A 14,926-nucleotide genomic window follows, 5' to 3' on the forward strand; every position below is an offset into this window, starting at 1 on the left:
GGTTATGACCCCGGAGAAATACTTTACCCTTATAGATGTGATAGATGTCATTGTGATGCATGTTTATGAGATTATCTTAGGTGTGGTAAGGGTAGATGATTTTCCAAATTAAGGAGGTGTTGATACTTGAATGTATGGTTTTGCTATGATTTTCCTTTGGACAGGTCAAAGATTATCTGCTTCTCAAACACAAGTAGTGAAAACATGCTTTATTTCCCTTTGGCTGAAATAATGTTAGATTTATATTTACTGTAGAGGTGTCACAGCAGTTCCCATAGAAACTCTACTCTGTATTGTGTTCACATATTCTGGCATCACAGCAAAAGCAAATAATATGCCAGGCCCCAGAACACAACTTGTGTCACACATTGAAACTATATAGTTTTAACAATCAATATTATTAGAAAAAGTGACATCACCTCCCAACTCCTGATATGCTTGCATAGTCTAGTCTTTGTTTCAAAAACTGATCACATTACAATTGCAACTATATTATATGCCCATGCATGTGCACATATCTGTGTACAGTACATATGTTATACACTGCAGTTCTTATATGCTCATTTTAATATATTTCTGTTTGCTTTTTAAGAAATAGATCTTATTTTTGAGAATTACTTTTACTGTGCACAGTGACATTCCATACACAATGACATTACACTGTGATATTTTGGGGAAAAGATATCACCACAGATGTTTTTAATGATGTTTATGAAAGTACATGGATATGCATTGAAGACCTCTGACCATCAGAAAAACTATGAGATCTTTGTAATTTCCAAGATAAATTTGGTTATACTTGCAGATAAAGGATGTGTCAATAAAACTGAGGAATAATCACTAGGGATAAAAGAGAGCACGTTGGCTAAAAGAGTCGTCAATAGAGCCATCATTCGGACTGGTGAAAACTTCCCATGCCCTGTGCAAATTCCATTCAATTGGTGTGGATAGCTCAAACACAATATTCAGGATGAGTCTGTGTCCAAGTGGGTTCAGCTGGGAAAGCCTGTCAAGCTTGATAAATGATGTCAAGAAGAGGAGCAGGTGGGGTGGCAAAAAGTCTATGCATTTCTCTCCATTATCTATTATGCCTCATCTGAACTACCAACAGCAAGGGAAGTCATTAAATATGGCTAGCTGTTTTCACTATCTAATGGAATACTCACTCCCATTAGTAGGAAATATAAAAAAAGTTGTGTTTACTAGACGGAAGGGGCACTGAAACCTAGAAAGATCCAGTAACTTTAAACATACCATTCTCAAAAGTGATTTTCTTTTCAGTAAGCATACAATTAAAGAAAGCGCCAGTATAAAATTATGGGTCATTTCCTTGACAATCTAAAAGTATATTAGGAATAAAACACAAGGCTTCTTTTAATAAGAATTTTTATAACTATTATTGTACTCACAAACAGCTACAAAGAAACATAGAACAGAGTGTAGTTAAAAGATCCATGTGTTATCAACTCCTTCCATTTTCTCTATGCAAAGTTGTATATTTTTTCCTTCCCTTTCCAAGGACATGCTGTGACACTGTACTGAAGGGTTAGGCTCCGTAATGAAGAATACATTAGACATGACAGGGTGGCTACAAGGCCGTGGGAGGTGATTCTGTGAATGGCCATCACTGATATCTGTATTGTAATACATGTTGGCCATAGCCCAACCAGCATGGCCATGAGTTTGTGTCTTCCCAGGCAGGGCTGTGCTGTGCTTTGCTGATGTCTGCTCTGTTCATGCCCCCTGCCTGGAGTTTCTGTTCCTCTTTCTGTTCCTGTACTTTCCAGAAGTATACAATTTTTTTCTTTAATTCTCATTAGATGGGCTTGTGTGTTTAATATTTCCCTCTAATTGAAAACCCTGTTTTAAACTTTCAAGGTAATGCTGCTTTAAACAAAAACCAATACTTATTCTGTTTAAATCATTATCTAAGGCTGGGTGTGGTGGCTCACTTTAATCCCAGTACTCAGGAGGCAGAGGACGGATAATTCAGCCTGGTCTATGAAGTGATGACACTGTCATTAGACAACAACAACAGGAAGTAACTGCCCTCCACTCTGACTCCCTCTATCAAGCTCTTTTCAGACCTCCTAACCCTGTCCCAATCACAAACTGTTTATTTTCTATTTGCTAACAACTCATTGAATTCAATCAGTGCTTTCCACAAGCTCTCAGATGTAGGGCACCACCCAGTGCATCATGGGCATTCTGTCATGGGCCACACTGTTAAAGAAAATGGACACTATTCTGAGTGGACAAGTACAGTCAATGGCTCCTCACCTGAGAGCATGGCCTTGTGTGCCCCTAACCCACTGATACTGGCATTAGAGTGGCTCAGTCTTTTGTAGGCATCACAGCTGCTATGACTTCATGAGTGCTTTGGACATGCCTAGAATATGTCACTTTACAGCTAATCTCTAGCTCTACATCATCAAGTTCAAAGCTGTCTCTTCTCCATTTGATTTTTATTTTCCAAAATTAAAATTCCATCAGCCTTCTCACTATACCAAGTAAGAATAGATAATAGATGTCTACTTTGAGGAAAATGCATTTTAAAACATTAAAAAGGTGAATTGTGAGGATGCCAATTTTTGACATAATAGAATACAGAACTTGGGCTTAAGATTCTGCATGAAAGAATTATCTATCTCAAAATAGATAAAATATACATGCAAAAGTTTTCAAAATCTGCAGCATCAGGTCATGAAATCGGGAATGTGGGAGACAGACAACAAATGGCTATCCCAGTTGACATTTCAAAAGTTTTCTGGGTGTTACACAGGGAAGGTAAACCAGGGAAAGCCTCAGACCGCTGAACTGAAAACACAGAGCTTTGGATATAGGAAGACTTCCAGGAAAAGAGTTTGTAGGATGAGTAACAGCTACACAGTGAAGGAATTCTTGGATATACTGATCTTTCTTTAGTTGCAGTCAGACCATAAAAGTCACTTAGAAAAGAATCATCTAGAGCTGGGTGTGGTGGACTACACTTGCAATTTCATCACCTGAGTGGTAGATGTGGGAGGATCAGGAGCTCAATGTCATTCTCCACCATATTAGTTCCTTTTCTAATGCTGTGATATCATGGGTGAAGCAAGAAATCCAAAGGAGAAGATGCAGTTTAACTGAATACACCATGAAAATGCAGTGCGATCAGAAGTTAGGGGACTGCTACCAATGGAGTACCTGAAGGAAAACTTTTCGCACTAAATGCTTATATCAGAAATAGTAAAAAAAAAAGTCTACTGACTAATAACTGAAGCTTCCACATTAAGAAATGGAAATAGTACAAATTAAATCCAAAGTAAACAAAATTGAAAATAGCATAGATCAGAGAAGAAATCAAAACAGAAAACAGAAAAGGATCAGAGGAAAATCAATGAAGATGGCTCCTTGAGAAGATCAATTTTTAAAAATTCATCCAGATGGATGAAAAAGAATGAATATATACAATGCCAAAATCAGGAATAAGATGGATGGTATCACTATACATTAATATTCATTTATAAAGCAATAAAAAAATAGTACAGGTAACTCGAATATATCCAACAATTTGCAAGTATTGGGTACATTCCCAGAAAGACTAATTACCAAAGTTTACTCAGAATGAACACTGTGGAGTTTGGTAGAGCTCAGTGGTACAGCAGCCACTTACCCTGCAGGGATATTCTAGATCCAGTCTCCAGTGACACAAACATATATGATTCCCTCCTTCATACACCTACATGTAACTTGCCTTTGTGGTACAAAAGGGAAATAAAGAAAGCTGCAGAGTCATGAGCCTTCATAATGGATTTACTACATTTTGAAAAGGAAATGATACCATTTCTTACAGATTATTTATCTGAATTTGAAAGCATACTTCCCAAATCATTCTTTGTGACCAACACTGTTGTGCCACTCAAAGCATATCACAACAGTTCCAGGAAAAATTATAACTACAGAGGAATGTAGCTTAGGGATATTTGCTATCAAAGCCTGAAATTAAAATTCTATAAAAATTAAATGAGTTTTAGAATAGATACTATATACTAACCAAATGGGACTTGTCCCAGGAATGTGATATGGTCAACTATAAAATTAATGAATTAACAAAATGAAAAAAATCCTAATTCTATAAATACATAAAGAACATTGGAATATATAGTTTCTTTAATCTCTCCAGGTTGAAATATCTGAGCAATGGAGACATCTCTGCTAAAGGCATTTGTCGAATGTAGGAGAGCCCTGAGTTCAGTACCTGCAACCAGAAAAACAACAAAACAAGAAAATAAAAGAGAAAATCTCAGAGCAAACAAGGACATAGACAAGAAATTGCCTTACCTATAAAGATGTCTACAAAACAAACCGGACCTAGCATTGCAGTTATTGACTGTGGAAAACACGCCTAGTAAGATAAGGAGTGCCAGAAAGATGCTCCCTCCTCTCCCTGTTGCTCACCATCAGGAAAAGCTTCTAATTTTACAGAATCAGCCAGGCAAAAGAAATTCATAGTATAATTATTGAAAAATGTGAAGGAAAATGCCATTGCACATTTGTGTCAGATACAGGATAGCTGATGTAAAACCTCTGAAAGAGATTACAGTCCTAAGAAGGGAGTTAAGCAAAGTGAGCAGATATGAGGTAAATACTTTTATTTTTATTTTTTATTTTTTGGTTTTAGAAGACAAGGTTTCTCTGTATTGTTTTGGAGGCTGTCGGTCCAGCCTGGCCTCGAACTCACAGAGATCCGCCTGCCTCTGCCTCCCGAGTGCTGGGATTAAAGGCGTGCGCCACCACCGCCCGGCTGAGGTAAATATTTTTAAAAATTAATACAATTTCTATAATTATAGAAACACGTAGTGTGTCCATGCTAACAAATAATGCTGCTCATGATAGGATTGGAAGGCATGACAATAATCTGGCTCTATTTGGCAGGGGAGAAGAGGTAATCATTGCACTGAAGTATAGCCCAGGATAGGTCAGCTACTAAGAATGCATGGGAGACCTACCCAGCATGCACAAGGCTCCACACCTGTGCACCCAAATGATAGGCAAAGGGCAATGCTTTACATACACACATGATTGAAACACTGCAGACAGAGTTGAAGTCCTAGGTACAGGCAAGTGTGTCCTGTTCATGGGTCAGAGCACATACTACTGTTAGATCATAAACTTGTCTGTGGCATCATTACTATCTCAGTAGAAATAAAAAACTATCTCATGATATAGATATGTAAAGGACTCAGAATAGCCAAAGAGACTCTGAAGAGGAGACTAGTTAGAGAATTGACACTACCTGGTGCCGAGACTGACACATCTACAGTGATCGAGGCAGCATGGTATTGGCATAAGGAATATATCAATGGAGCAGAAGAAGAGGGGTCCAGAAGTAGGCTCATATGCATACACACAGACAGCTGACTTTCTACAAAACTGCAATGCCAATTCAGTGGATAAGGCATGTATTTTTTCCAAATGATGCTGGATTGTTGGCTATCCGTATGCATCAGGAAAGAACAATTCAAAGTGAAGTCTAGATCTAAATATAAATCAAAACCAATAGACTTAACTGAAGAATGCTTAACAGAAAACTTATGTGATCTTGTGTTGTCAGATTTCTTCTACTAAAATTTCAACCCTTATACAAACAAGTTAATGAATTAGAATTCATCTTAAGTAAAATTTCTATTCTTAGAAATACACTGTGAAGGAATAAAATGGTAAGTTACAAAATGGGAGATGGCATTGGAATGTATACATCTGTTAGAGAATATGTGTCCAGGGTGCAAAAATGAGAATAAAAGCTCAGTAGAGAAAACTCAGTTGGCAAAATGTTAAAAATATATCACCAAAGAAAATGTACAAATGGCAAATCAGTACACAAAAAGTTGTTCAACATTATAAATCACTACAGAAATGAAAATGAAAAGGCATGGTGCATACTACTTTCTTCTCTTCAGTTTAAAAAATTGACCATGCTAGCAAGAGTGTAGAGCAGTTGGAACTTCCATATTCTGCAGTTGGAAATATGAGAATGGTACAATACTTTGTAGAGAATTCAACTGTTTCTTACAAACTAAACTCATAGCATACATTATCCAACTACTCCTGATATTTGTCTAAAACATGAAAGCATAAGTTATACAAAATTTATACTTGTGTGGATAGAGATATAGGTTAGCAATTAAGAGTGATTATTACTGTCTCAGAAGATCTGGGTTCAATCCCCAGCACCTCACAATTTCCTGTAACTTCAAATCTAGGGGTTCTGACACCCTTGCCTACACCCTGTAGACTTCTACACACACAAATAATGAAATATAAACCAACCTTTAAACATTTTGCACTTTAATGATCATCATAGCTTTATTTGTAATAGCCATATCTGGAAACTATAGTCTGCCAACAAGTCAACTGATAAGATGTAATATGACCACACAATGAAATATAGTTGCCAATAAAAATGTGTGTGATGCTTCTACATTCATCATATATGAATCTCAAAATAGTTATGGTGAATGAGAGAAGCCAGACAAAAATGACAACGTAACATGTATATCACACAATTATAAGAAATGCAAGTTGCTACTTAGATTGGAAAATGCATCAAGCTTGCCGAATAGTGCCCAGGGCCCAGATGGGAGGAAGTAGGACTTCACGGACAATTCCCCAGCACTTGCACACTTTGGGATAATGCTTGTATTTACTGTGTTATTGTCACCTGCACTCTAATGGGCATGCACATATACTAAGCTTTATCAAACTGAGTACTTACAGGTATGCAGTGAGCTTACCTTAACAGAGTGAGTAAAATGCCAGGTGTGAGGTTTTAACGTTGTACTTGTTCAGTCTGTGAGGCAACGCCAAATACCAAAGAGACGAGATTTTAAGACTAAGGTGTATGAAGATGCTTATCAGTGGTGCTACAGCAATGCTGAGAATAGAGACTAGAGGATAGGTGTCTGTACTCTCTGTGCACTTCTTTTCTTTGTCTTCAGAAGGGGCCTTGAAGTATCACAGAATTCTGGGAAACCAGGCTGGGGTTGGCTGATCTCACTCTACAATAACCTCACAAAGTAATATTTGATCCAATCTCTGCTTCCACAGGAACTCACCCCACACCAGGAGGGTCTCTGATGGTTCTTCACATTTAATTCAAATAAAGCTATGTCTGTGTTAACATTTGCAGTTTTGTGATTTTTTTGGGAAATTTTTTATTTGCTCTTACAAACCATGAGTAGAATGAAACAACTACTTTGTGAGCAAAGAGGCACTAGCTTGCATCTTCCTACTCATATCTTTGCTGTCTTACCTGTGAGTAGGTTCTGCTTAGACAATGAGAACAATTACCAGTCGTTGAAGACGAGTTTTTTTTATCAACATTACTGCTTTCCTGTTGGTTTGTTGGCATTACCATAGCAAAATGCCACACCTGGGTTTCTTAAGCAGCAGACAGGAATCTTGTACCAGTGCTGCAGGGGGACGGGTAGGTTCCATTTCTTCTGAAGTCTCTCACCTTGCCCTACAGGTGGCTATTCTCATCAGTCACTCCTTGTGATGCCTGTGTCCTGGTACCCTGTTTGTAAGGACAAAGACCATACTGAGTCTACCTATAAAAATTTCTTCTTTAATGAAATAGCCTACATTTTTTTTGGTTTTACGAGACAGGGTTTCTCTGTATTGTTTTGGAGGCTGGTCTCAAACTCACAGAGATCCGCCTGCCTCTGCCTCCCGAGTGCTGAGATTAAAGGCGTGTGCCACCACTGCCCGGCCTACATTTTTTAATATAATCATATTATGAGATATTTGGGGCTAGGGTCTCAAAATAATTTCTGTTGGCTACCACATATTCCCCCAAAAGCTCCCTTTAAGTTAAGAAGCAGCCCTTCAGGATTGTTCTTCAGGAACAAGATAATATATGGAAGGCACTGCTAATGTGTTTGATACATTTTGTGTACTGAATAATAATTTCTGGAATATGAGAGAAATAAGTAATCATAGAGAATAACTACCTGCAGTACAACATTGATTCAACATCTTTATTCATTTTCCTCATACCACATAACTGTCTGTTTGGTAAATAGTGTAAAGGAACCAATGACAGGAACCTATGAAGACATCGTGAAAATCATTTACACTTGTTATGGTGCATATCTGTTCCTAGTTATTGAAACTTGGTTGAGAATGCCAAGACTTGACTCTTATTCACACAGCTTCTCATGGAAGTTTCAGAGGATCAGTGGTCTCCAATGCTCTAGAGCTCTTAATTAAAGAGAAGTCAGGAGGGGCACAGGAGGTGATTGTGAGAGTGGCCATTCACACAGCCTCCAATCCTTCCATGTTTTGCCCTCAATGTCAGAAGATAAATGAGAATTTGCTGGCTTGTGTTTTAATCTGAAGCTGTGGGATAGGTGGCTTTGTCTCCTTCCCTGGTGAGAAATTCAGGAAGTCTGAAATTGAGACCCACTTGTGAAACACAAACAGGTTTATTTATTAATGGCCAGTAATGCTTGGGAATCATCTTGGCTGATTAAGTAAATAAGAAAATAATTTATTGTGTTTACAAAATTGAATGCACAAATTGTTTTTAAATGCATTCTTTTTTCTTGTGGATTTAACCACATCTGATCTTGAAGCAAGTTAGGGTAGCAAGCTTCTCAAGGAGACCATTTGAAGGAGTGGAGGAGTATCATGTGATTATAAAACATTATGACACTCTTTAACATTCTATATGTTACTCATAATTTCTAAGCTCAATGATCTGTGGTGGTATATTAATTAACTCTCAAAATTCTAATAGCTGAGCAGATCACTTGATTTCACTCGCCTACACTACTTTATGTTAATTAATGAAAATGATAAATTTTGAGCCCTCACAAATTGTACTGCTTCATTGCATTTAGGCCTCTTGTAATTCCTACCCTTAATTAAATAATGAGGCTGCAGAGCATATTCCTAGCTGTGAGTTGTACTTGATGGTAACTATAGCTGAGACTCCCACTGACCAGTCAGAATAATCTCTGTGTGTCTTTCCTAATAGGGGGGCAAATTATCATTCAGTTTTGCAGCCTGATGTGATGGCAGATATAACTAGGGCTGTGCAGCTTCGTCTTGGTCAAGTTGCCTACATTCGATTTTATTTCTTTCTCTCCACTGTTATTACCCAATAAGGTAAGTTTGCAGTTGGCAAAAATCACAAAGCGAAGAGACTGAATGACCAGGTAAAAAGTATTTTGTCCTTTCCTGAAACAGACTATCGCTCATTGACAAGTTAACAGCCAATATGTGAAGTACCCCAGGAGCCACAGCAGTGAGCAGGGAGATTCTTTAAAGAAGAGATGCAAATCTTCACTGGCATCAAGTTCGAATCCTGAACTACTTCAACAGAGAGTACGTGTACAAGGCTTGGAGTGTTTGTATTCTCCATTGTTTCCAATCACCTGTCTGGTTATCTCTTCCCACCATTGAGTGTCAGGGATCAGATGTCGGGCCTCAGTCAAGAATCTTTATCCATTGAGCAATCTCACTAGGTCAAGAACTTACATTTTGCATTCTAAAAACAACAGACAAATAATAATTTAACTTGGAACTGTTATTGATTAGTTAAGCCAGACATAGCTTGTGTTGTTAATATGCTTCCTATTTCCTGAATACATTTCCTGCCCAATCTATTATGTTCCACTTTCACTTGCAGAACTTTTGTTTTCTGGGGTGGTGTAGGGGAAAATGAGATGGGACAGATGTCTTTCAAGCTATGTGTTACTCATCTTTATCACTAGAATGATAGCAACAATGGAAGTTCATTGTTCACTATTCCTTTCTTTCCAGGTGTTCCTAATCATCCTTGGCTTTCACCTTCCCTGTGATCCTACACTTCAGTGGATAGGGGGCTGTATTCCTCTCCACAAGCTACCTCATTTCTAAACGCCATGCTTTTGTTGTTCCTTGTTGCTTACTAGCCTGAGAATGTGATAGGAAGTTTCTGTTACATTGATCCTTGCTTAGTGTTACTCAAGCCATGTTTCTGTTGGTTTTGGGAGGTGGCAGGTATCTTGTTCCTTCTCAGTAAGGCAGACAGATTGCCACATATCTTTGAGTGTTTAGTCCAAGAGAGATTTTATTCTCCTTCCCTTGTGCCAGGAGATCTCAAATAGTATCCAGGTAATTGGCAAACATTAATTATATTTTTATTGGATTAAATGTGACATTTTGATCTTTGTGTATATCATATGATATTTGGTGAAGTAATAGATTTGCTTGCTATATTTTCTTTTTAAGGAGTGATAAATCATTTATCCTGTACCATTTTTACTGCAGAAAAGAAGAGTTTCTTTAGTGACAAAGAAATTAAAACCAAAGTGACTCAGAATAACAATATCTACCAAGTAATTGTCCTTAGAAATAAAAAGTATTTATTTTTTTAAGATTTATTTATTTATTATGTATACAGTGTTCACCTACATGTATACCTGCAGGCCAGAGAGCACACCAGATATCATTACAGATGGTTGTGAGCCACCATATGGTTGCTGGGAATTGAACTCTGGACCTCTGGAAGAGCAGGCAGTGCTCTTATCCTCTGAGCCATTTCTCCAGCCCCCGAAAAGAAGTATTTAATTTGAATGATATAGAGAAGGCTTGATCATTTTTGATCAGTATTTCCAATATTTAGGTTACCTAGAGTTTTGTATCCTTTCTGATCTCTTTCTTTTTATTTATTCTTTTTTCTTTAATTTCTTTCATTTTACATTCTAACCCCAGTTCCCCTTCCCTCCCCTTCTGCTGCTCCCAGCCTCCCTTTCCACCCCCATCTACTCCTCAGCAAGAATAAGACCTTCTTTGGGTAGTCAACAAAATCTGGCCTACCAAGGTGAGGCAGAAATAAGCCCCTCCCCCCTGTATCATGTCTGAGTGAGGTATCCCACCATAGGAAATGGGCTCCTAAAAACCAGTTCATGCACCTGGGGTATGTCTTGGTCCTACTGCTAGGTCCATCCCCCCACAACAGATCAAGTTCTAACTGTCACCCACATTTAGAAGACCTACTTTGGTCCCATGCAGGTACCTCAGCTATCAGTCCATAGTCTGCGAGCAACCACTAGCTCAGGTCAGTTGTCTCTGTTGTCTCTGTAGTTTTCCCCATCATAATATTGACCCCCTTATTTGTATGATCTCTCTTCCGTCTCTTAAAATAATCCATTTTAAAAGTGGGGTACCATTCTAAACAGTCAATTCTCAAGAGAAAAAAAAAACTCAAATGACTTAAAGACATTTAAGGAGTTGCTTAACACCCTTAGCCATCAGGGAAATGCAAATCTAATATGACTCTGAGATAACATCTTACACTTATCAGAATGACTACGATCCAAACCACTGATGACAGCTTATGCTGAAGTGGATGTAGAATAAGGGGAATACTCCTCCATTTCTGGTGGGAGTGCAATGAAAGAGATATCTTGATAAAGCCATAATGGGGTTAAGGAGAAACCTGGTGGTAGAGATTTTCCTAGGAATCCACAAGGATGAGCCCAGCTAAGGCTCTTAGCAACAGTGGAGAGGGTGCCTGAATGGGTCTTCCTCTTTAATCAGATAGTGACTACCCTAATTGTCATCATAGAATCTTCATCCAGTAACTGATGGAAGCAGATGTAGTGACCCACAGCCAAGCACCTGGAGTTCGGTTGAAGACAAATTTCTTTCTTTATATATTTTATTTCCAGAAAAAAATGAAATAGTCAATTTTATAAGTTGGCACTGCCTGAGAAGATATACTAGTTAACTGTGATTAAAAATTGTATCCTCAAATGCTGTTCACAATAGTAATAAATTAGGTAAAAATGGGACCATCTTTAGAGCACAATAGGTGAATGGAGTAAGAGAATGTGCCACCCAAATATAACAGAATAATCCTCAGCCATAGAAAACAATGAAACCCTGTCGCTTGTGATAACATGAATGGAACTAGAGAGCGTTATGTTTAAGTGAAATAATTCAGATCTCACAGGTGAACTGTAAAAAATGCCAGTACATAGAAACAGTGTGTGCAGAACAGTGAAAAGGTCATGGGATGCTTTAGAAGACAATGGCCCCATGGGCTCATATGCCCCCAACTGCTGCAATTATTGGGGAAGTATTGGGAGGTGTGGCTTTGTTGGAGGAGAAGTAACAGGGCAGGCTTTGAGATTTCAAAGGACTGCACCATTCTGCATCTCTCTCATTTTGTGGCCAAGACTCAAGATGCAAGCTCTCAGGTTCTACTGAGTGCTGTGTCTTCTTGTCTGCTGCCATGCTCCCCACTGTGATGATAATGGACTCTAACATTTTGATACTGTAAACTCCAAATAAGTCCTTTCTCCTATAAGTTGCCTTGTCACAGACATGGAAAAGTGACTAAAATAAGAGGTGCAAATATTAGTCATAATATTTCATTAATGCCAAGTCAATGGCATTGGAACTATGGTTCAAATCAACAACAGAAACATTTTTAAAAACTTGAGGTTGATGTTACAGTTTTCCATTATTTCTGTATTTCCCACAGGGTTTTCCTATGTGCAGGAGTTATGGGGTTGTTCTGTGGTTTAAAGGAAATTGAGATGGTTTTGACTTTAGAATGACTGCCATTTATAGTGTTTATGATCTTGGACCAGTGACCAGTCTGGGAACTGAAATAGAAAACACATTGAAATTAATGAATGTGTAGAGTAGAACTTTGCAGATAATTATTTGTATCCATTCCCAACTAAAATAGGAGATTTTATTTTATTCATCTAAATCACCTAAAATTAAGCTTGATAATCAAGAGGTGAACAGATGTTTGGATAAGGCTAGCCACTTATGTGATTAATGAGAATCAGAAAAAAATGGAGAAGACAAAATTCAACAGAATGCTGAGCATGTTCATTTCAAACTCTGAGAGAAAGATGTTGCCTAGAACATACACTCTTTTTTCTTTTTTTAAATGAGCATATACCTAACCTCATTAGCTTGGCCTTGATGATTCCTTCCACAGATAGTAAAAGATGCATCAGTTTCTCAAGGATTCATGCAGAATAATGGCATGGTTTTACTCTCATCTTCTTTTTTAGGGGCCAGTCTTTAGCTGAATCATGGGAGCTGTTTGTGTTTCACAAGAGCTAAGCTGGCACATGTCACAGGCAGTGGACAGGCAGCTTGGACTGTAAAGAGCTCATAGTTGTCCCTGGGCATAGTGCAAATCGCTCCCTGGGACCTTCCCCTGCCCAGAATCCTGAGGACAGCTTAGAAGCCAGTTACATGGAGGATTCTGTACAGTTTTTAAGTGGGAAGTGCTGAGTCCTTTGGGGTGTCCCACTCTGACTGGCAAATGGGGGAGCCACTTCAGAATCACGGACATAGGTATATCTGTCCCTAGTTTTACTGGATTCTGGTTATGGTTAGTGACAACACCCATTTTTTTCTTTTATTGACTTCAAAGTGTCTGCATCTGAAACTGAGTCCTAATGTTGATCTACAAAGGGGGCCTAAAGGGGATCCTAGAACATGGTGAAAGAGATAAACACGGGGGAGGGGACTTGAGGAAATTTTGTTGTTCTTTCCTAATTAGGTGTTAAGGACATGTTTTAATTTTTTTTCAGAATGAGAAAAATAAGGGCTTGTGCAGAAGGTTTATTTAGAAAAGTAGATGTGACAAATACATACTAATTAAAGTGATCTGCCAGGAAATGTTAGCTGCATAAGACTGGAGGAAGAAAAGAGATCTGGTATCAGGCACATGTCTTTGTCCCTTACTTCCTGTTTGACTTTGGACTTAATCCCAATACTGAAATTATCTGGAACTTCTCTGGTTCCGTAGTTAGAAGAACAAAGGACACAGCTATCTAGAGGGAGAAGAACAAAGGACAAAGCTGTCTAGGGGGAGAAGAACAATGGACACAGATATTTAGGAGGGGAATAGCAATGGCCACATATATCTAAGAGGAGAAAATAGTGGGCACACATATCTAGGGGGAGAAGAACAATGGACACCATATCTAGGAGGCGAAGAACAATGGACACAGATATCTACAGGGAGAACAATGGGCACACATATCTAGGAGGTGAAGAACATTGGGCACACTATGGGTAGGGAGAACAATCAATGGGTGAGATATTTGGGGGGTGGATCTCCCATATTGTTAAATGAACTCTTCTGGAATTACTGAGAGCAAAATGAGAATAATCTTGAAGTCATCATTAATTTTTAGATCTCACATGGTTGAATTTGGTTGTCAATATTTTGTGATGAAGGTAATGTATCATGAATGGTTGACATTCACTGTTGTAATAATAATTTAAGCTCATATAATGAGTCTGTTCAAATCACAGAGTGTATTTACCAACCTGTACACATAATTAACATTTTAATTCCCCTGAATATCTTATCTCATTATCCACACAGCTTAGGAAAATTTATTAAATAGACCTTAGCAACCAGCAAGCTTAGGCTCTCTCAGACCACACAGAAGGATACTGAGTTTCTATTTGAGCTCCTTCGGAAGGAGGAGAGGAGGTGGAATAGGTTTTCTGGTTGAATCTGTTAAGTAGAGCTTTGAAGTAATGAATGTTGAATTTGGTTTGAGTGGTGAAATTTGAAAGTAGTATTTTTGCTTTCAAAATGTAAATTTGCCCTTGTGCATATCACAGAGCTGCACTTCCCATGACAGTACACTATACTATGTCCTAACCACGTTCATAACATTTATAACACTCAATTCAAGCCCTCACACTGAATATCCAACACTGAATAGTCGCCCACATTCCAGGGAGGTGGGACTTCTTTCCATGGTTCTCATTGTTTGCTTTCCTCTTTTTCTTCCACTTGTTCCTGAAAAAGAAAAATGTAAATGTTAACAATGGAGTCAATTGTCAAAGAAGAACATACCTGAGATCCTCAAATTCCCATTGTCATTTACATCTTGATATAGGA

The 14,926-nt window shown here is 38.2% G+C and overlaps 1 protein-coding gene and 1 long non-coding RNA gene across 13 annotated transcripts in view; one reads left to right on the forward strand and one right to left on the reverse strand.

Moving 5' to 3' along the window:
- The window catches only part of LOC101823368 (EGF-like and EMI domain-containing protein 1), a 648,492-nt gene that overhangs the window by 133,988 nt on the left and 499,578 nt on the right, over positions 1 to 14,926 (forward strand). The gene's annotated exons all lie outside the window — the stretch shown is intronic.
- LOC110340822 overlaps positions 14,225 to 14,926 on the reverse strand; it is a 51,234-nt gene continuing 50,532 nt past the window's right edge. The window contains exon 3 of the long non-coding RNA XR_002382655.2: positions 14,225 to 14,824. This is a non-coding gene — a long non-coding RNA (uncharacterized LOC110340822). The remainder of the gene's footprint in view (positions 14,825 to 14,926) is intronic.

Source organism: Mesocricetus auratus, unplaced genomic scaffold (assembly GCF_017639785.1).
Source record: "Mesocricetus auratus isolate SY011 unplaced genomic scaffold, BCM_Maur_2.0 Super-Scaffold_100011, whole genome shotgun sequence".
Lineage (NCBI taxonomy): Eukaryota > Metazoa > Chordata > Mammalia > Rodentia > Cricetidae > Mesocricetus > Mesocricetus auratus.